The following is a 21,369-nucleotide window of genomic DNA, read 5'->3' on the forward strand; positions in this document are numbered from 1 at the left end:
GTGTCATCAGCGAATTTAAACAGGTTACTATCCACCCCACACACACACATGCAGCACCCAGTTATACACACAAAGAGAGCTCTCTGCATAAAAAACATGCATACACCCCCTTGCATCTTGTGTTTCCAGCAGCTCCAGTGCACAGCCGGCTTTAATCCTGCAGAAGGCGAGCCAGCCCCTCATTTTGCAAGCAATCCCAGTGATTTACAGCCTGTGCACAAGTGGTGCTTCCATAACCCCCGGGTGCATCGCTCCAACTGCAGGGCCTAAGGCTTTGCACTACAACCACTTCAGCCCCCAGCCTGGTAACACCTTGCACCTCACCAAAGGAAGTATGGTGTGTCAGTGGAGAGCTGTACGGGAAGCCAGGGAGATAGAGGGGCTCTAGGAATGGAAATAGCTGGGAGGGTTGCACTAGCACTAGCACCATTGGGATGGAGCTGTCATACTTGCAAAATAGGCTGGGAGAAGTTTTTGGGCAGGGAAGGGAAGTATCACGTTCCCAGCCAGGAGCCCACAGGTCTGTGTTCCTGTGTCCTGGCATTTATACTTTATCTATCAACCTCTTTGCAACTGGAAGCATCAGCTACCACATGGGGCACTGCCTAGGGATGCAGGAGACCTCAGCTCTGGTCTTGCCTCTGCCATCAACCTCCTGGGTGACCTTAGGCGTGTCACTTCCCTTCTCTAGGCCTCTGTCCCCTTCCCTAAACCCCACGCCCCACCCCTCCCAGTCCAGCCCCAGTCCAGCTTCCAGCCTGCTCATCCTTTCCATTGTAAGTGCCAATGACAGGGACTGCCACTCCTTGATTGTACAACAACACCACAATCCAGCGGGTAACTAGTACGCAGGACGAACACAAGCTGGCATGTGTACTGACAGCAGAGAAGCCGCAGCCCAGCCAGAGCTCTGAGTGCACCTTGGCAGCTGAAGCTGGAGCTGCCACAGCCTCGCTGCTCCTGGCATGTGGGTTATGCAGGTAAAGCCAGCTGGGTATGTCTCTCCTGCTGCATTCACACCTCAGATTGCAGTACAGGCATGCCTGGGGGAAAGGAGGAGGGGTGTTGTACAGCATCTGCATACACAAAAGGGCCTGTCTTGCAACCCTACGCTCTGAGCATCCCTCCTTTAGCATGTCTGTGGACTGTGGTCTTTGCCTTTAGAGCTACAGGGGTACCGTGGCTGCCAAGGGCAAACTGAGGCACAGTGAAGGAAAAGAGTAGTGAGTTTAGCAGGAGGGAGGGAAATGGAGCCAAGTGTTTGCATTCCCAGACCTGCCCTTTCACCACTAGACCATACTGCCCCTTTGCTCGCTCGCAGTCGGTTCCATAGCAGCCCCCAGGACAGGTGCTGCAGGGAGCTGCCTGCACAGGCTCCTACAAGAAGCAGCAATGGGGATGCTGGAGGGGTGGCCAGGGGCCAGGCAGAGTTGTCCAAGGTGCTCAGCCCCTGCAGCTCCAGCAAGACGCAGCTCTAGGCTGTTCATCCTCAGTCACCCACTGTTGCCCCTCATCTTTGCAGCAGATCCCAGCATGCTTTGATCAGAGCTGGGGTGGGGATGGACTGGCCTCTACCTCGTTTGAATGCCCAGAAAGGTGCGATTATGTCTGCATTTTTCCACCAGTCCCACCTCCCCAGTCAGCCAGCTTGCTGCCCAGTGCGGCCAGTGAGAGGGGCTTTCCCTTCACAATGGCCAGGGCCCAGGCTCGGGGCTGTCAGCAGGAATCAGCTGAGCCCAGCAGCCACCCGAAAGGGAGGCCAGGGGAGGAAGTGTCCTGTGCTGGGCCTGTGCATGGTATCCCAAGGAGTCTGGTCCCACACAGCCCATAGGGACAGAGCAAATGCACGAGTGCCCACTCAGTCTGGCCACTTACTTGGTGCCTGGCTCAGGGTCACGCAGGCAGTACCACAACTGGATCAGGGGGCAGAGCTAAGGCACGGGAGCCCTGGGGGAAAGGGATGCTCAGGCCCAGCTACCCCCATCCACGGTGGGGCCTGATTCTGGTGGCCTTGAGCACCTAGCAACTCCCACTGCAGCAGTGAGCTTGGGGGCAGAATTAGGCCCAACTGTTTCACCTGGGGCATCTGGAGCTGCAAGTCCAGGATTGTCACAAGTTTCAGAGGCTCTGTCGTACCCCCTCGCCCACAGACCCATGTGTCTTGGCAGTGTCACAGCAGGGCTGTGGCACATCCAGGAAGAACACCACAACCAGGTGCTTTTCACGTATCACTTTTTCCTCCATGGATCAAGTGCCTTGCTCCCCCCTCAGCCCTTTCACAGCCCGGGAGTACAGCTGAGGGAGGGAGCCAGGATCCAGGCTTTTCCTCTCGCCCTGCGCTTGGTTGGATGGGACAAAGTGGGACCACTCGGTGCTGCATCCTCTGGTTGAACGCTCTCCTGAAGCGTCCCTGTCTGGCCTCTTTTAAGCTGAAATTCCCAGTAGACCCACTTTGCAGTCAGCCTCCCTGCCTGGCTGCTAGCAAGAGCCCCAAAACAGGCTCCCGGCTCTGGGATTGGCTGCCAGCTTTGTCACACCAGGGTCAGCACAGGTGAGGAGGAAGCAGATGCTCTCAGCTCCCTGCTGCAAAGGTGGGGCGTAGAAGAGCCGGGGCTGGGGTGGGGGGGATGTGCTGCCAAGACTCCCTGACTCCAGCCAGGCTGCAGCTTGGTGCTGGGGTTTTTGCCCCTGCCCCTGGCAGCCTGATTCCCCTCCCCGGCCCTCATCCCTGCTTTTCTTTAGACTTTAGACATTAGGGATGGAAGGGACCTCGGAAGATCATCAAGTCCAGCTCCCCGCCCCAAGGGCAGAACGTCAGGTAGGGTCACAGAAAAATGTATTTCATAATACCAGCAAATGGCTCCAGGCTCTGACTTTCCCAGGGTTTAGGGTCCTTCCTCTGTGGTCAAAGCCATGCAGAGCCTTCAGCCTCACTTCTCTCCGCTCCCTGCTGTCATCACCCAGGAATCCCCTCCTGCCACACACATACCCTGGCTCTTAAGAAATAAAACCAGGCTCTGCACTCCGCATTGGCCCATGTTGCTGCCTGCCCCTGGGAGAGAGCTGAGACAGTGCTAGGGTGAGCATCGTCCAGGCGAGGGGGCTGTGCCAGGGGGTCACGCCTGCCTGTGCCTCTACGCCAGACTGGTGGGAGTCAGAAGGGGCCCTGCGGGTCCCCACATCTAAACCCGCTTTGCGGCACCTAAAAACAACTGCTGAATGTCCTGCCCTCTGTGGCAGGAGTCCTCCCTCTGCTTTATGGCAGTCTCCATGGTGGGCTGCTCAGACACAGGTAGCCGTGGGGCCTGGGAGAGGCAGCAGCCGTAATGAACTGGGCCCGAGGGGGGAAGTCAAGGAATGCAGGTTCTGTTCCCAGCTCTGCTGAATGATTCGGGACAAGTCTCTTCCCCCCTTTCCTGGGGAAGGACATTGTCCTTTGTCAGTCTTGTCTGCTCATTGGAAGCACAGTGTGGCAAAGGCTGTCTTGTGTGCTGTACAGCGCCTAGCGCAATGGAGTTTGGAAACTCTGGGTGCTGCTGTAATAGGAATGATAATAATGATTAATTGCCTGTATTTCATTTCCATAATAACAATAGCTGTTCTACTGCAGGATCCTGGAACATATTCCAGAGCATGTGGGGGTGGCATCCAGTTCATCCAGCACTGAAATGCAGCCACTTCTGGGGCAGGACACAGCAGCCATTTAACAGCTCACGGTTGTTCTTCACAACAAGCTAAGGCAGGGAATGGAGGAGACTCTTGAATCCAACTGCAAATCTTTGTTGCTGGTTCTGTTTTTATAGCAATTCGTCCAGGATTTGAGGTTTGGGTAATGCCCCACCTTGTGGAGTCAGATGAGACTCTCAGTGTTTGTATTTCCAGCCGCCCAGGAGCCAAAGAAAGCTTGAAAATGTGACTCCAAAGGACTCCAACACCAGAAAACAAAGATTTCTTGTTTGCTTTGAATTGTGTCGTGTTAAGGTGCTTTTGAATGCTGGGGGTGGCAGGAACAGGACTGTCAGGACGAAAACAGTATTGCATAAACCACAGTCCAGGGTACATGGTCCAGGCTCCTCTGTGCAAGCCACGGAGGAGGTGAGTCAGTGAGAGCCAAACAGCTTCTTGCTGCTGCTCCAGACCTAAGGGGACATAGGAGCCGCGAGCCTGGATCAGACCCTAGGGCAGTCCGATCCAGCATCCTGTCTCCAGCAGCAGCCCCCACCATCAGCTCTACGTTCTCTGGCGTGTCCTTGCTTTTCCTACTCTGGCCCTTGTCCTGTCTTCCCTGCTATAATGTGTGAGTACCTCACAGTCGGAGGACTGTGTCTTCTCAGCACTCCAAAGGGCAAGTAAGCACTGTTTTGACGGTATACTGTGTGACTGACTGTCTGTGGCTGAACCAGCAATTCAACCCAGGTCTCAGATCCCAGTGTCTCCTTGCCCCCTGCTCTGTGTCTGCGCGCTGTTTCCTGATAAAGATCTGGATGGTAAATTCATTTGGCTGGGCACCATCTTTGTGGAGTGTGTGCGCAAGTACTGTACAGCACCTAACACAACAGGTCCCTGATGTGTGAAGAAGTCATTAGCTGCTACCTCTTTGTCAGTACTAATAACAGTAATAGAGGACCCCAGTTTAATTGCTAATTAAAACCAAGAACCCATGGAGGGGGTCCTACAAATGATCCACATGGAGAAGACCCTCAGCCTGACTTTTCTATGCTGGGAGGAACAGAAATAGTGCCACCTGCCCCCCCACCCCAGGTGCCCACAACCTTTCAGAGGTGCTGGTCCATGGCCAGGAATGAGATACTTTGCAGCCTGCACCTCTTTTAGCCAAGTTGCGCTGGCAGCCCAGCTCCAAGGGGACCTGCGGGGGGGATGACTGTGGTGTCTTGTGGCATTGAGGAAGATCTGTCGAGGGTGGAGGCAGAGCTGTGTCTGCAGCCTCCAGCTCCCCAGGAAATGCCTGGTGCAGGGCGATAGGCAGTATTCCTATCACTCCAGGTGCATCTCACAGCAGGAGGCACTTGAGGTTGAAGACCTCCATGGGATCTAGATCCCCTCCATGGGATCTAGAAACACAAGCTCTTGGGCCCATGTCACAGGTCAGAACCGACTTGGCCCAGCCTCATCCAGGATGAGGCTTCACTTCATGATGTCTACATATGCGGTCCTTCAATATTTCCCGGCTCCCCTTTTGGCGGTGTTGGGGCTGCTGTTGTTGCAGGGAGCAGTCGCACGGCCGGAGACTGGAGGATGCGATTAGCGCGCGTGCAAACAACACAGGGCCCCCCAGAGCAGCGAGGAAATTTGCTGTGTCCTCTGGATTCCTCTCCCAGCCAAAAGCCCTAGCTCTGGCACACTTCTGCACCTTGAGACCTGACAGGCCCCAGGAGTTTTGGTTTTCTAATAAGCCTGGAAGCTCCTGCTGCTCTGGAAGCCCATTTTGCCTTTGGTTCCTTCCAGCCAGACAAGGGACAGAGGGACACACTTGCGCTGTAAGTGCCTTTGTTTGTCATGCTTGGTCAGTGATGCCGTGATGGGTAATGCATTTACTGCCAGAAATCAGCTGTCTTTTGCCCAACCTGGGGCTCTCAAGGCATTTCCTCCTGGGTTCTGATGCAGTGCGTTTTCCTGGTCCAGAGTCATGAACACACACCAAGACTCCCAGCCCTAGGTATTACAATCAACTCCGGCGGTATCCCCCTCCAGAGATGAGGGGATTGGCTTCCAAGTTGTGAACTTCCAACAAATAACAACCCTCAGGCCAGGGGTAAGCAAAATGTGGCCCACGGGCTGGGTGCGGCCCACCAGGACATTCTATCTGGCCTGCAGGGTCCCTAAAAAATGTATAAAATTAGAATTAATTTGCCCCGGCTGCCTGTCATGCAGCCCTTGATGGCTTGCAAAAACTCAGTAAGCGGCCCTCCGCCCAAAATAGTTGCCCAGCCCTGCCTCAGGCTCTTTTTCATTAGCTTTCTAGTTTCAGAGGCCTTAGTGCTTCCAGGCATTTCTCCAGCACCCTGAGGGTAGATGGACCCTCATATTTTTAAATGAAAGCAAAGATTTTCACATGAGTCCAGGAGCTGGCACTTTAAGCAAAGCACCAGTTGCTACTAGCCTGCCCACTGTCTTCCACTGGGAGCTGGATACCACACTTCCTTACTTCATTATTGAAAATCTCAGCCAAAGAGCCCCTGCTCATAGCCCCGCATGGGGGGAAGCATGGTGTAGCCTTCCCAGATACTGGTAATACTGCTGACTTTGGAGGCACATTGTAAAAAGGGTTTGGGGGCAACTTGCCTAAATGGGTAACAGAAATGTGATAGCAGACAGTTCTTCCATCTAGTGACAAAGGTGTAAAAAAACCCACAGTGGCCAAAAGCCAAAGCCAGGCAACTTCAAGCTATAAAGAAGGTGCAACTTGTTAAGAGAGGAAACAAGTAGCCATTAAAATAACCTGGCCAGGGGGTGGTGGATTCTCCAGCCCTGGAAATGTTGAAATCAAGATAGTGAGGTGCACTAATCACAGTGGTCTCCTCTGAATGTAAGAGTTTCTGGGTCTGTTGTTTCTTGGTACATCACAGTAGCTCAGGGCTCACTCTGTGCTGGGCTCTGTACAAGCATATGCTGGGGAATGGAAGGAGGGATTATTATCCCCATTTTATGGAAGAGTAACTGAGACAGAGAGAGTAAGTGACCTGCCCATTGCCCAAGATTGCTGGTAGGCCCCAGAACCTGACCATCCAGAGCTGTCATCCAAGGCCTTGACTGCAAGACCATCCTTCTTCTCGTGAGATGGCCTCTTATTCACCCTTTCCATGGAAAACAAGGAGGGTTCCTGGTACGCAAGAACCACTGTGTTTGCCACAGAGTGCAGCCACTTCTGGAGCAGAACACAGCAGTGATTGAACTGTGCGCAGCAGCACTGCATACACAGGGTAAACCTACTTCTGAGCACATGTACACTAGGGGAAGAAGGGACCCCCTCAGATGGCAAGCCTGAGGAGTCAGCATTCATAAAGTGCTGCTGGCCTTTTAAGCCAGTGCTTAGCAGCTAAACCTATTAGTGCCCTGAAAGGGATATGGCGGATGTGTCTCTGGCCTCTGGCACTTAAATTGTGTATTTACAATCTAGACAATGCTGGAAAAGGCAACCCCCACAGCTGCTCCAGGGTGTGGGACAGCTGCACATCCCAATCTGGGGCTGCAAGGAAATCGGAAGAGCTAGGATAACCTTGCATCCTCATTTCATTTACCAACAGCTGCCTTAAAGCTGGGGCCACCCCCAGGAAGGCAGCTTCAGTGCACGCTAGCAAGGGCTGCAGTGTGGTCCGGAGGGGGAAGACGGTGAGATGATCTTTAAGCATCAGATGGACTTTCTGGATTTCTCTGCACAATGAACAGAAGATGTAGAGAGCACAGACGTGAGCTAAACTCCCCAGACGAAGCTTCCAATAATAGCCCCACACGGACGTCAGCTAGAATGAAGGCTGCCCAATCTGATCAAGAAATTGCCACTACCGAGCTGGTAGCGTGGTCTGCGGTAATCTGCTGATGACGGTATCTCTCCCCGTAACTCTATAGCAGGTCAATGTTATGCCTGCTTGGACACACAGGCCTGAATTGTTCACCTCAGGTGGCTTTCAGTTCCCTTTGATCATGCTGGAATTTTTCCCTGGTGCCTTTGAGAATGACTCTTCCAGTACAATAATCATTACAATTTGCTTCATTGCAACGCCTAGACCCCCTGCAAGATGAAGGCTTCATTGCTGAGCTGTACATTGAATATGCTGTACATCAGGGGTGTAACCCATGGGCTGGATCTAGCCCACACAGCTGTGTTGTCTGGCCTGGAGGACTCAAAAAAGTGGTGGGAATACAGGAGTGGAGCAGCATCTCACCAGAGATGCATGGCAGCAGCTAGGGGTGAACAACAGCTGCATTAACCCCTGCAGCTGCGTAGTCATGGTGTGATGAGACTCACTCAAGGCTCCCATTTGAAGGTTCATTTGATTTCTGCAAGGATTAATTTGGTTTCAGCTGAGTTTTTAGGTGCTGCCACAGGACCAGCCAGCACAGGGGCTTGATTCAAACGAGCAAGACAAGATCATGAAAATGCCATCTCAAAAAGTCCATGTCTAACACATGTGAGTGTTTCTTGTTTCTCCATACATCTCGTTGGGTGCAGCCTGCCCATTGATTCATGTCTAGGCCTTTCTATAGCCCAACTTAGCCACCTACGCACCTGCAAGCAGTGGTTCTCAACCTTTTTGAGAGTGAAGGCACCCCCCTGAGAAAATGCCAGCTCTTCATTTTTGCTCCTTTAACTACAGAAAAATAATAGAGCAATTCTTCTGTTGCAAAGAACTCAGAAAGACCACAACAGGTCAGCATGGTTTTAACATTTTGGATTCCTTTGTGAAAATTCAGCGTTTATCTTGTAAATCATTTTTGCACGCCTAACAGTGCTAACATTGTATGGCACCCTGCAACAGCCTTGATAGGATCTCAAGACACCCCAGGGTGCCATGGAATCCCAGTTGAGGATCATTGCTTTAAAGGATTTTGGGCTTGGGTTCCTAATTTAGGGGCCCAGTCTTGAAAACCTCTATGAGATGAAAAATCCTTGTCCTTGCAAGTAGCCCGACTTCAATAGGAATAGCCATGGGAGTAAATGGTTTTTATCCAAGTATAGATTGGGAAACTGGGTCTATCTCTTTCTGTCTTTTGGACAAGCACCACAACTTCCTCATCTCTAAAGTATCCCATGTGCTGTGAGTGCTAGGTAAGTAATCACAACCCAGTGCTGGAGGGTATGTTTGCTATTTCAGTGTGATTGTTCAACAGCTCTGGCTGTAAAAACAGAGCTCAGAAGACAAAGACAAAGCCCCAAATTTTGCATCCTTTGACCAATCCAAATTCCCACTGCTTTGATCAAAACAGGGTCAGGTCCTCAATGTAAAATATGATTTATTCAAAGTGGGGTTTTCAAAATATTCCCCTGCATTGGCCTAATTTTGCTCCTTGTTTAAGCCACATGGTAACTCTCCTTGATCTCAATGGAAAAGAGTTGAGCTAAGGTGGAGCAGTTATGGAAATCCAACTTCTAGTTGTATCTCACTTCCTTTGGTCCCTTCCTTTTGGGAAATCCTAGAGCATTTCTCAGAAAATGGTAACTTTTTCCCAGGCTTTTTGAACCCTTCTTTAAAATAGAATAGGAACTGACATCCCTGCTATAGGATTCTATAGGACAGTTCTGCAAACCTATAGAAAACATACTGGTCTCTACTAAAGTCTATCAGATTTTTAGATTTAGATTTCAGATTAATTTCTATAACATTATTTTATTCCCCATTACATTGCACAGGAATCTTTTAGAGAGGTAGGGGAAAAAAGATATGGTCAGAAAAAACAGTGGCTTTTGTTCTGCATTTTTACTGAGCCCCAGATAAGTTCAACTGTCATACGTGAGATAGTGTCAGATGCTAAATTGTAGACAAATTAAATAAAATTCTGAGCTCACAAAATAAAGGACAGTTGTTTGAAAAACAGACGACAATGCTTTTTCCACTGTGTTTCTTGTTTCCCATTGTCTTGGATATGTGCTGATGTGGCTGGACTGCTACTGATACCCAAGCCAGCATTTTTAAGGCTAACTTTGGTGTGTCTACTGCAGACAGTATAGATGTGTCCTTAGCGATCACGGTGTGATATTCAACATTGGTAGCAGTCTGTGATCCTTTGCATGAAACCAGGTGGAAACCCCAGTTTTTAGAAGTTCTTAAATGCATGCTGGACAAACATTTGTCTGGGGTGGTTTAGACTGGGACCTTGAGCAGAAGGCTGGACAAGATGACCTCTTAAGGTACTTTTCTGCCCTGTTTTTCCTATTATTCTAAGAAGACTGCTTGCCAATGTGCATTTTAGCTTATAATGTTTAGTAACTATTAGAAAAGGATCACAGGGCACTATGTAATACCTATCACACCTGGAGCACCTAAATCACTAAGGCGCATGTTTACTTAAAGAGATTACGTGTTCACTCTTCTTTCTGTAGCCTGTTTGCTTCTCCTCTTCCCCATTTCTAGTGCATGCTATATCTTTACTCATAAATATTTATGACATAGGGAGGCTTGGAGACCCCATCCAAAGGTAGGGCAGTACTGTGCCTAGCATTGCACAGAGCCAGAGATAGTTCCTTTCCTGAAAAAAATGATGTGAATAGACAAGACAGGTAAGGAGCAGGAGGGACAGCAGAGGTGAAGGGACTTTTCAGGGGTCGAAGAGCAAATCACTGGCAAAGCCAGGCACAGAATACAAGTCTCCAGAACCCCACTTGACTACCCAGTATCTACTAGATCGCAGCGTTTGGTCAAATCCAGTCCTATGCTCTGGTCCACATACCCATGGACCTGAATAGAGCCCCATGGAAAGCAGGATCAAGGGCATTAGCTGGCAAAACTTTTAGAGATCCTTGCTTTTCTTGTCAAGTGGTCACTCTGTGGCACGCTCTACAGTAGGGGTCAGCGACCTTTTAGGAGAGGCAGCCAAAGTAACCCACTTCTGACTCAGGCACCCTTGCCCCTGCTTCCCTGACCACCAAACTGCCACAGGTATTCCAGCTTCATGGACCAGATGCAATCTCTTGACAGGCCAGATCTGGGCCATTGGTTGCCATCCCTTGCTCTGAAGCAGGGGTGCTCAACCGCTGGCCACAGGTCAAATCCAGCCCACAGTGTCACGGCATCTGGCCCATGGGGATCCCCACAAATCTAGAAATTTGTCAGCAGGGGAGCAGTGGAAGCTCCATGTAGCTGGATCCAGCCCTGCCTGGGCCAGTGCTGCACAGCGGGATCAGGGCTGGGCCTGCCCCCGGTGTGTCCGGATTGGGCCGAGCTGCTCCCCATCCCCACCACACCCTGCACATCTGGTTCAGGGCTGGGTCACTCCACCCCTCGCCCCTGTGTCCTGATCCAGACCAGGCTGCTTCCCACCCATGGTGGATGGATCAGGGTCAGGCTGTACAGCTCCCAGCAACTGAATCGGGCCCCCAGCCACACCGCAGCCGGACTGGACACAGCCTGTGGGATGAGAAAGTTGGGCCCAGAGGAAGAAGAGGCCTTTATTTCCCAACATCTGACCATGACTGTGAGGCCTGGGAGTGAGCCAGCCCCCCTGCCAAGCGTTCAGCCCTGCACAGTCGGGGGTCCACGCATAGGGCAGGGATAACCACGGGGGCGGGAGTGGGGTCACCGCTGGCCCCTGCCCGCACCCTAGACAAGGTGACAGGTGATTTGCACCCCCCACAGGAGAGGTGGCAAGTAGGTGCGCATGGGCATAGGGGTGTACTGCAGGTGCTGCCGCTGCCTGCCCCTGGCCCTGCAAGTGGGGAACAGCGTTGCCAGGCCTCAAATAGGAAAGGTTCGTATGTGTTGAAAAACCATCGTACACTGAAAAAATATGCAAAAAAAGGATGCAAATAAGTCTTCTTGTTTACTTTATATTGCCAGTGAGCGAGTAAGAACTGGAAGTGTTTCTTTATTTCGAAGCCAGGTCATAAGGAAGTGCTGAAAGCAAGCCCAAAAGAGGGGTGTTAAGACTTCGTTAGAGCAACTTGAGTCACAAACACCACATGCCCCTGGAGGCTGAGGGGGCATGGCGAGCTCCCGCAGGTAGTCGCAGCAGTGTTGGTGGCTGGGGGGAGCCAGCGTTGACCAGTGGTCGGCGACCATCCGCAGACGCTGCCAGTGGTGTCAGCAAAAAGCGGGGTGGGGGCATGGGGGCAAGCAGCAACCACCGGCAGTGTTGGCGGTGCTTTTTGCAGGGACTGCACTGCAGTGCTCAGGATGGGTACGTGCATCCGCATGCACCCCCTACGCATCGCCAGTGACTTGGGTTTTGCACATCCTGCATTAATTTGCTGCCGCAAAAACTACTGCGTTTTGAACACTGTTACTATCTTTTTGTACACTTTGGCTTTTACTTTTTTGTACTTTACCTTTTTTGTTCACATTGCCTTTTATATTTTTTGTACGCTTTTTTGTACACTTTGACCTTTTGTTAAAAAAAAAGGTGTACACTGACTTTTTTGTGCACTTTGACTTTTAAAAAATGTTTTCGTACACTTTGACTTTTTTTTTTTTTAGATTTTTTTTGTACACTTCGACGACTAACTGCACATCGTGCCCGGGTTCAAACCTTGGCACCACCACGACCACCCGCCCACCCCTGGCAACGCAGCCCGGCACGCACAGAGTTAAGAGGAACCCGCGCCCGGGCAGCCGCCAAGCGCGTAGCTGTCGCAAAACCCCTCCCACTGCCGCAAAGCTCCCCGCTCTTCTCTCCCGGCTGAGCCGCCTTTACGCGCTTTACGCTCCAGAAGGGCCGTCCCCGCCCTCCGTCCGTCTGCGCCTGCGCCGAGCCCGGCCGCCGGCGACTCGCTATTCACCAAGGGCTTGTGCGCCGGCGGGGTGGCGTGAGCGAGCCGAGCTTCCGCCGAGGTTTACGCGGCTGGAGTAGAGGCGTCGCTCCGAGCCCAGCGCCTGGGTGGTGTGTGCAGGGGGAGGGGGAGCGGAGGCTTAAAGGGACAAGAGCGGCGGAGGCCGGAGGGAGGCTCCATGGCGAGGCTGGCGGGGGGCAGGGGGCCCGGCCCCCGCCCCTGAGGCGCGGCAGGAGGTAAACCCATGGCTCCCGGGGGGCTGGGGGGGAAGGGGCTGCCCTGTTGCGGGGTGGGGGGCATCGTCCTGTAGGGGGGCAAGGCTGGAGGCAGCCTCAGGGCTGCGCCGGGCAGGGAGCTGCCGCCACAGCGGCGGGACGTGGTGGAAACGTGGGCGCGATGCTGTGCGCTGGGCGGCGTTTCCCCGGCACCTGGCTGAGGGACTCTCTCTTTTTCTCATGTAATTTTCTTTCTTCCAGCCCCTGGCGGGTGCCCGGCTCCCCTCGAGCCCGTGTTTTTGCTTTGGGTTGAAAGACACCGACATGGGCGCACGCCCATGTTGGCCTGCGGTGGGGGGGGAAGCAGACGGACCGAGTCCTTTGTACCTTTTTACCCCCACCCCCACCCGGCCGGGCGGATTGGGGAGGGTCCATGTGGGGAGCAGAGGTTGCAAACAGGGCTTTATCCCTGTACATATGTATTTTCTCTTTTAAAGCAAAGCTGCTGAGTGAGGATGGGTGGGACTTCAGCCATAGAAAGAATAAAGGCGGCAGGGAGCCGCTGAACTTTAAATGTTGCCTGAGCTGCTGAGAGGGGATTAAAAATAAGGACCGTGAATATTTTATCGTGATGGCGCTTGGTGCGGTGCTCAGCCCACCCGCAGCCTGCGCCTCCCGGCGCTGACCTGTGGAGCAGGATCTGGGGAAAATCCATTACGGCCCTCAAATCCAGTAGGGAACCAAGCGGTGGAGTTAGGCTGCCAGGTCTGTGGGGAAGGGGTCTTTCACTGGCAAACGTTTTCTCAGCTTCAGCAGAGTGGGGACCCGCCACGTTCTGGGGAGTTCGGATTGTTGTTCTTGCTCGTTTCAAACCAGGCTAGAAGCAGCAACTGACAAGTTAGACACTGAGCGGAGGTAACTAGGAGCCCGGCCAAGCTGCAGGTGCACTGATTGTGGAAGAGTGAATCGTCTGTATGGGTATATTTGGAAGTTACCGAGTTTAAATAGCCCATTGGTTTTCTGCTTGTACCACAAGTGGCTGGATATCTGGAAACCGGTTATGTGTGCGAGCATGTCTGCTAGTGGGAGTGCCCAGCCAGAATGTCATACACGTGGTCTGCCCCTGATCACCAGGACAGAGATTTAAAAATCAGCCCTTATATAACAGCTTGAAGAAAGGTTTGGTGTTTGCCAACATGTCTGAAAGGGAATGACTCTAAATTAGGGCAGGAGGCCTCCACTGGGAGAGTGTGGGAAGGCCTTCTCTTGTTCCTGTGAGGACTTTCTGTAGGCTTAAATGCCAGAAGTGACTTGTCAATGATTGTATTCACTGCCATTTCAGTTAGAAGTGTTGATTTGTGAGGGCTTGATGAGTGCTCAGGGTTGGGCCTGGCCTTAAAATGCAAGCAAAGCAGTCCAAATTCAGATCCAATGTGCACCTGGAAGCAGCTTCACTGAAGTTGGTGGAATTGTAACCTACTTAGACTTGACTTCTTGGCCCCACCCTTATGTCAGGGCACCTAGTCTCATTATGATCTAGTAACTGCTGCTATCTGGTGTACAGTGTCTTGGGATTTGATAGCTCTGTAATTAGTTTGCAGAAGTTGCAAGGTCTTGGAAAAAAAAATCAATGTGATATTTTTCTTGCATTCAAATGGATTAGGTAATAATAGCTAGCGTTCTGCCTGGCTGAGTGAATCGGGAAACTGTGCACTGTATAGAAGTTTGTTTGAGGTGCAGAGTGGCGCCTGTGGCTGTTACCCTTCATTGTGGCTTGGGTTGGGTTTGGTTGTTGCCACCCACTTTGTCAGACTAGGGAACAGGAAGGTGGACTCAGAGTTCAGCAGGTTTCTGACTCCTCCCTTCTCCGCCGCCTCCTCCCAAAGCAATTCTTGTCTGTCGTTCCAGCATAGTTGAGAGGTTTTGCATCACCTTGCTGCTGCTTGCATGCTACCTCTCAGTTTCCATGCAGCCTAAGTGTTGTCAAAAGTGTTAATATGAGAGTGACTCAGCGGATCAATGAAAACAGCATGAGTTGAGCTTATGGACAACTGGTATCTCTCTGTCTCTCTCCCTCTCCCTTTTTCCAGGCAGACTAAAAGAGGTGATGTTGTCCTGTAACAGCTGCCAGTAAACATGTTTATTGGATGTCAGCCTAATCGCATTCAGTAGCTTTCTCTCTACCTGTGCTCTGTGCTGTCCACCAGGCTAATTTCCATGGCTAGGAGCGCTTGCTGAATGCCAGGTAGCTGTTGCAGCCTCTAGTTGTTTTCAGCCTTGGCTAGGCTAGCTAGGTACTTCCCTGGTTTTTGCAGTATCTGAATACCATACATCATTAGTAGATTTGCAAGAATCCTATGAGTTAGAGAAGCACTTATCCCTATTTCATGCATAAGCCTGTGCAATGCCTCAGTTATCTAACTGAAGTAATTTCTTAGGTTGTTAAGAAGTCTCTTTTAGAGCAGGGAATCGCATGCAAAGTCCAAGGCCAGTATCCTGGTCTGTAGACCTTCTTCCTTATGTCCCCTGGCCTGTGCCTGGTAAGCTTGCTTGATGCAACTGAAACAAAATGTGTGTAGGCTTGAGACAGGACGGTGTGCACCTCCGAAGAGCACTCACAGGAAGGGCAGGCAGTGGTTAGGACCTCAATGTGGGCTTCAAGAAACCTGAATTCATATTCCTGTCTCCCACAGATTTCCTGTGTGGGGCTGAATGTAGCTTCTCCTTGCCTCCCTAAATACAGTGGGGATAACAGTACTGCCCTGCCTTACAGGGTTGCTGAGGTGAACGTGTGTTAAAGACTGAAGTGATCAGATAACTCAGGCCAGGAGGTATGATGATGGGTTTGGGACCTTGTTTCCCCTAGTGCCCCCTGGCATAACAAGGAATAACGGCCATAAGTTGTTGGAAAGGAGGTTTAGATTAGACGTCCATAAGAACTACTTCACAGTTAGGGCAGGTAGTATCTGGAACCAACTTCCAAGGGAAGTGGTGCTGGCTCCTACCCTGGGGGCCTTTAAGAAGAGGCTTGATGCCTACCTAGCTGGGATCATTTGAGCCCAGTTTTTCTCCTGCTCAGGTAGGGGGTCGGACTTGAAGACCTATAAGGTCCCTTCGACCTGACTTCTATGATGAGTGTATAAAATAGATCTCTGGGTGCTTTGTAATCTGGATGCTGTAATAAAGCTTCATCTAGCTAGTGGAGAATTGGCCCTGACAAAACAAGAAGCCATCCAGTTAGCCCTTCCCTCTGCCACAGATGGTGGGGCTTATTGGGCTAGAGCGTTATGGCTGTGCAGTGTGAACAGGGAAGGAGAAACTCTTTGCAGTGATCCAGCCTGGCCTGCAAATTATTTTTACCCCATTAGAGCAACTGCAGTTGTATAAACAATGTTTTGAATTCAAATGGACATTTCTAGGCTTCTTGCTTGTGTTAAAGGACTCCCATAAGTCCCTGCCCCTTGCATTAGGACTCCCCTGAATCCCTGCTTGAATTGCAGAGTTATGGAACAGATTGTCAGCTAAATGCTGGCTTTTTCTTGCTGGTCATGTTAACATGCTGTTACCACTGGAGGAAAAAAAAGGTGCTTACTGCAGAGTGCTTTTAGTTCAGCTGTTACAGGGTATTATCTGTCCTGCGTATACTATGATGGATCACACTGGCGCATCTGGCACCCAAACATGCTTAAAACATGATTCTGTCTTTTCTTTCAGTGGAGGCAGTACGTCATTATCTGTCCTAGTCTTGCTTACATGGTTGGGTCCAGCCTACCCTACAGTGCTGAGGAGCAGACACCTTGCAGATGGGTCACCTGGGCCCAAATACTTACAGTGTAGACCAGCGGTTCCCAAACTCGCAGATTGCGCACCACCAATTTAAAATGATACAACCTTAAGTACCACAAGCAAATTTTTGTCATATAAAGTAATTATAATAAATCTGTTAACATGTACCACTGACAGGTTGTCTGCATACCACTGGTGGTATGCATCCCATAGATTGGGAACTGCTGGTGTAGACAACACACTTCCCTTTACCTCTCCGGTAGCAGCAGATTCGACAGCAAACCAGTTAGCTGTCCAAAGGAGGCTGGCAAGTACCTTTGTTATTCAGTAAACAACTATAATTAAACTGGAACATGCATGTGATGCTCTTTCCACGTAGCATTTTCAGAATGCTCCACAGAACAAGGTGGTTACAGATTTCTTAAGAGGTTTGTGGTAAGGAGTGACTCTTAGTGCTGGCATATCTGTTTGCATCTGGGACTTAAGTATCCTTGACATTGATTTTTCTCCCTTCTGGAAAGATTGTGGCGAGGAGTTGGTTCCATGTCCAGTAGGAGCCTCTGAAGACCAAGGAGTTTGTAGTCTTGAATTTTGAAGGAAAGTGATAGTCCTCCTTTGGCAAAGCGGTGTATGGTGATAGGATCTGCTGACACTGCCACTGGCCTGATTACGCCTGAGATCTTATTGCAGCACATCAATGCCATCCTTTCTAGGAAATACTTAGGGTGAGCACTTGAGGTCAGATCACCTGTGTTAGTCAAATGAAGAGATTTGTTGGATGCTCTGCCTTTGAAAGAACTTGTGTTAAGTTTGGTAAATAATACAGTTATTTGTGGGAGCTTGGACTCGCACAACATGAGGCACAAAGCCTTCAGGTATGAGGACAGAATTTAATCTGGTGAACTGTACTGGTGAGGTGCATCACAGAGATTTTCGGCTTCCTCTTAAGCATTGGATCCTGGAAGCTGCATTTGAGGCTGACTGCTTCAGTACTGTGCAAACTGGAGTTCAGAAAATGGGCAGGAAGGCACTTCTGTTCAGCATGGGCAAAGGAGGAACAAAGCAGCCAGGTGCCCAAGACAGCTCCCACATACTGGGCAGCTTTTGGTTGCTGCTGTTTTTTCCATCTCCCCCAAGCTGGCACCCAGAGTGGCTGCCCTGGTCACTATGCCATAGTTATGCCATTGAGCATGGGCCAGAGGAGCTAAATGCTGGGAGGGCAAAAGCAGCATTAGAGATGTCTGCCAGCAGAATGACACAAGCAGCTTTTTTAAATGAAGCCCATGTTGGACTCCCCGAGTGTTTGGGAAGTTGAGTGCAGGGAGGTTAAGCAGCTCTGAGATGTATATCGTGTGTGTGTGTGTGTGTGTGTTACTCAGCAACCAAAAATGAGTGTTTTGGAGCTGTTTGACTCCTCATGGCATAAGAGGTCCGGAGCTGGCTTTTCTAGGTGTGAATAAAGCTGCTGCTTCTTGAGCTCCATCCCTCTGGTGGAAACACTCCTACTTGTTAACATGGATTTATGCTTCTCTTGGGCTTATAGACTTTTTTATAAAGCATCCCTGGGAAGAGTCTTGCAGCCCTGCTGGATAAGGAGCCTGGGTTTGCATGTGATGTCAATACAGCACCAAAGCAGGGTGAACCAACCACCAGGGAGAACTTAGTGGCTGCTGGGAGCCTGCAGAGAAGCCATCTCCTTGGAGAGACCGCCGTGGCCATGGTCAGACTTGGATGGAATCAGGCTCTTTCACAGTGTGGAGAGTTGCTTTTAACAACCACTCTTGCTTGGACATAGTGGCTCACGAGGCACTGGATGTTTGAGGCTGGTGGGAGTCTCTGAAGGTGGATGCTCATCCAGTGAAGACCTGGAAGGTTTGGCTTTTTGCCTCTTGGTTGAAACCCTTTGGCTTTCTGAGGACTTCTGGTAGCAAGTGATTCTGCCTCCATAGATGTTAAAAATGAAAATGTGCCTGACTGCAGTTGACTTCTGTGGTAACATGTATGTGCGCACAGCAGAAGGAGAGCCCCTGAGTCCTGGAGAAGCCCTACTGCTCCCTTTGCAGGGCTGAGTTAGTAATGGGACTTTCTCCACTTGGCTTCTCTAGGTCAGTCCCTGTACAAGATCCAACATTGTTTAGCACCTTCTGTGTTACATGGGTGTGCGATAGCACTGTTCTCCTGGATCTACCGCAACCACATTGATTTTCTTGATCTCAGTTCGGGTTTTATTCTTAGTCTAGTCTTTGTGCTTGTGAGTATGGAGAGTACTAGTGGCATTACTGAGATGTGTGGACTAAGCAACAGAAGGGTGTGTTACTGCTCTTTAGCCTTGTGCCCTTTGGGTTGATGTATTTGGGATCAGGGCAGCAGGAAGACGTTGATGTGGAGGAGTAAAAGCTAATCCAAGACTTTTTCCTCGGGACCTAGCAATGAGGTAATATCTGAGATGTGGGGTTGGAGCTTTGAAAGCAGACCTTCTACTTCCTAGTCCTTCCCCAGTCACCGAAACATGCTGAGTGGCTGATGCTTGAGGGAGAACAGGTAGAGTGTTCCCTGCTGAGTAATGCGTTGTCTCTACATCTTCCCTATCATGTGTGCTCCAGGGAGGGTTGTACATCAGGTTGGGAGATCCTAAGAAGAGATCGGAGCCATGAGAAGATCAGTCCAGCCCGCTTTCAGCATGGCAGTGTGTGGGCATGGATACTATAGAGCAGGTAAAGGAGTCAGAGGAGGGAATCAGATGGGTCCTGAAAATGGTCCTTGATGTCCTGTCCACCCATTTGCTAGGGGAGCTCAAGCTAAAGGTTGGTTACCTGATGGGATGTGGTGTGGAGGGAACGTCACCCAGGGCATCTCTCCATGGTTTGGCCTGTGTTCTCATTTTTAGGCCAGCAGTCTGGAGTATGAGAAGGGGAGATGCTGCACCAGGCCGTGAGGAACTCGCTCATGTTTTCAGGGACTGAGTTCAGGAAAGTAAAAGGGAAGAGCAATTAAGGCTCGTTCCAAACAAAATGTAGCCTGATTCAGAAGAAATACTATTAACTTGAGATGTTATGCAACATGCTCTTCAGGAATGCACATGCTACAATGCAGTAACCTTTGTCAAGCCAAAGTCTAGTGCTAAATTCATCGCCAAGTTTGCTGTTGGCAAGTGAACTTCCCCCATCTTAAATGAATTTTCTCTGTTGCATTAGAACATGGGGTTAATTCCCATACTTCCCCATTCTGGCCTTGAATCTAGGGTCTACGGGGAGCCCTTCAGCCTCTTTACCTGAAAGTATCTGACCAACATGGTGACTTTCCAGTGGTCTTGGCCACTGTCAGGCAGGAGGCCCAGACCTGACTCGAGGGGCTTGGCTCATGTGCCGTTCTCCAGCACAGACTGAAAGTGTGACTGGTAGGGTGAGGCTCTCGCTGTGGACTCTGACCAGTCTGGAGCAGTTAGATCAAGGTCTGACAGGAGCGCTGCTCAGCTCTTCTGTGGTTGAGAACCTCATCATCGCACGGCCTACGCAAAAGAAATGTGTGTGCCTATGCACCAAATGCCTTGGGATTCTGCGGGTATTTCTTTCTCCCTCCCTTTCCCTTGTCTTGATATGACCTTAACTGACCTCTCTGTGGCTCCTTGGGATCTTGCCTTTTCAACAAAACTTTCTTGCAAGTTCCAGCATGTGTGTCTACTGGCTGATCTCTCTCTCAAGAGCACGTGCATCCTCAACAGGCAGACTTCAGAGTGCTTCCAGTATCTGGGGCTTGAACCAGCTGGCCTGGACTGAGCAGGGAGCTGGCTGTCTCCTAGAACGGGAGCTTTGTGAAGAGTAAAGCCCAGGGTGGAGATGGCAGGGGCTGCATCAGTGCCCATCCCAATGATTATGGGGCAGTGAAGGCTTTTTCAAGGTGCAGAGAAGATGCTTGCATCCCTTGTGTGTTGCCTGGCAATTGGGACAGTCTCTTCTCTTGCATTCATAGTACTGGAAATACAATCTGGGCCAAGAACTGAGGCTCTATTCTGTCAGGAGCAGAGGAGTTGCTGCCATGTTCTTGGCTTGAAGACAACAGGAAGCCCAGTTGTAATAAATAAAATCACTGGCTAGAAAGAACTCCTGCTGCTTGTTACAGGCTGTGTCAGGAGTGTGGAAGGACACCACTGCCTGAGCACTCCTGAAAGAGCAGTATCAAGCAGGAGCAGAAGTCAGAGTCTGCTTGGTGTCAGAAATCAAAGTCCAGAGCAGTGCTTCTCAGGGCAGCATCATTTAATGATGCCTGCTGTTAGGTTAGGGCCAGTGTTTCACTTGCTCCTAAGACAGTTATAATTTGGGCAACGCCTGGCAGACTTTACCTGTGTTTTAAGGAAAAAGTTTAAGAGGGAAGAACTTCCAGTGCTGGAGGGGGTGGAGAATAGGGGAACAACCATAACTGGCAAGGCATGTAGAGCAGATACGGCTGGTAACGGAGCATGCACCTCTGAGCTTGGAGCCAGGTGCTGCTAGAAGAAGACACCTGTTGGTTTTGGAGGCCTTGCAGTGGAAGGCACCTCCTCCTCTGATCATCATGGAGGGGTTTAAAGGCACAGGTTTGGAGCTCCTTAGTCATCTGAGGCACCCAGACTTCTTGCTGCTGAAAGCTTTGCTTCCTGCATGTCGTAATCCCAAGAGCCAGCCCTGAATAGTGCACAAACTTCCACTAAAAGATGATTATTGGAGAATAAATGTTCCACCATGTTTGCTTTTGCTCTAGTCTGATAGATTGCTTAAGTTTATTGGCAGGTAAACCCTATGCAATGGGCCCCAGTAGAATTTCAGCATTTACCTTCCCTGGTAATTACACTAACGGTGGTACCTACAATGTTCCCTGCTCCCTATTGCCTGTGGTGGGAATGTTGCAGGCAGTGTTGTAAGTGCCAGAGAACACGAACCCTTCCATTTT

General features: G+C 50.6%; 1 protein-coding gene across 1 annotated transcript in view; it reads left to right on the forward strand.

Moving 5' to 3' along the window:
- Positions 1-12,550: 12,550 nt before the first annotated feature.
- Positions 12,551-21,369, forward strand: part of CSNK1G2 (casein kinase 1 gamma 2) — a 102,972-nt gene continuing 94,153 nt past the window's right edge. Inside the window, exon 1 of the mRNA XM_019513312.1 lies at positions 12,551-12,678. The gene's annotated coding sequence lies outside the window, so the exon portion shown is untranslated. The remainder of the gene's footprint in view (positions 12,679-21,369) is intronic.

Source organism: Gavialis gangeticus, unplaced genomic scaffold (genome assembly GCF_001723915.1).
Source record: "Gavialis gangeticus isolate Ggan-Ray unplaced genomic scaffold, GavGan_comp1, whole genome shotgun sequence".
Taxonomy (NCBI): Eukaryota; Metazoa; Chordata; order Crocodylia; family Gavialidae; genus Gavialis; species Gavialis gangeticus.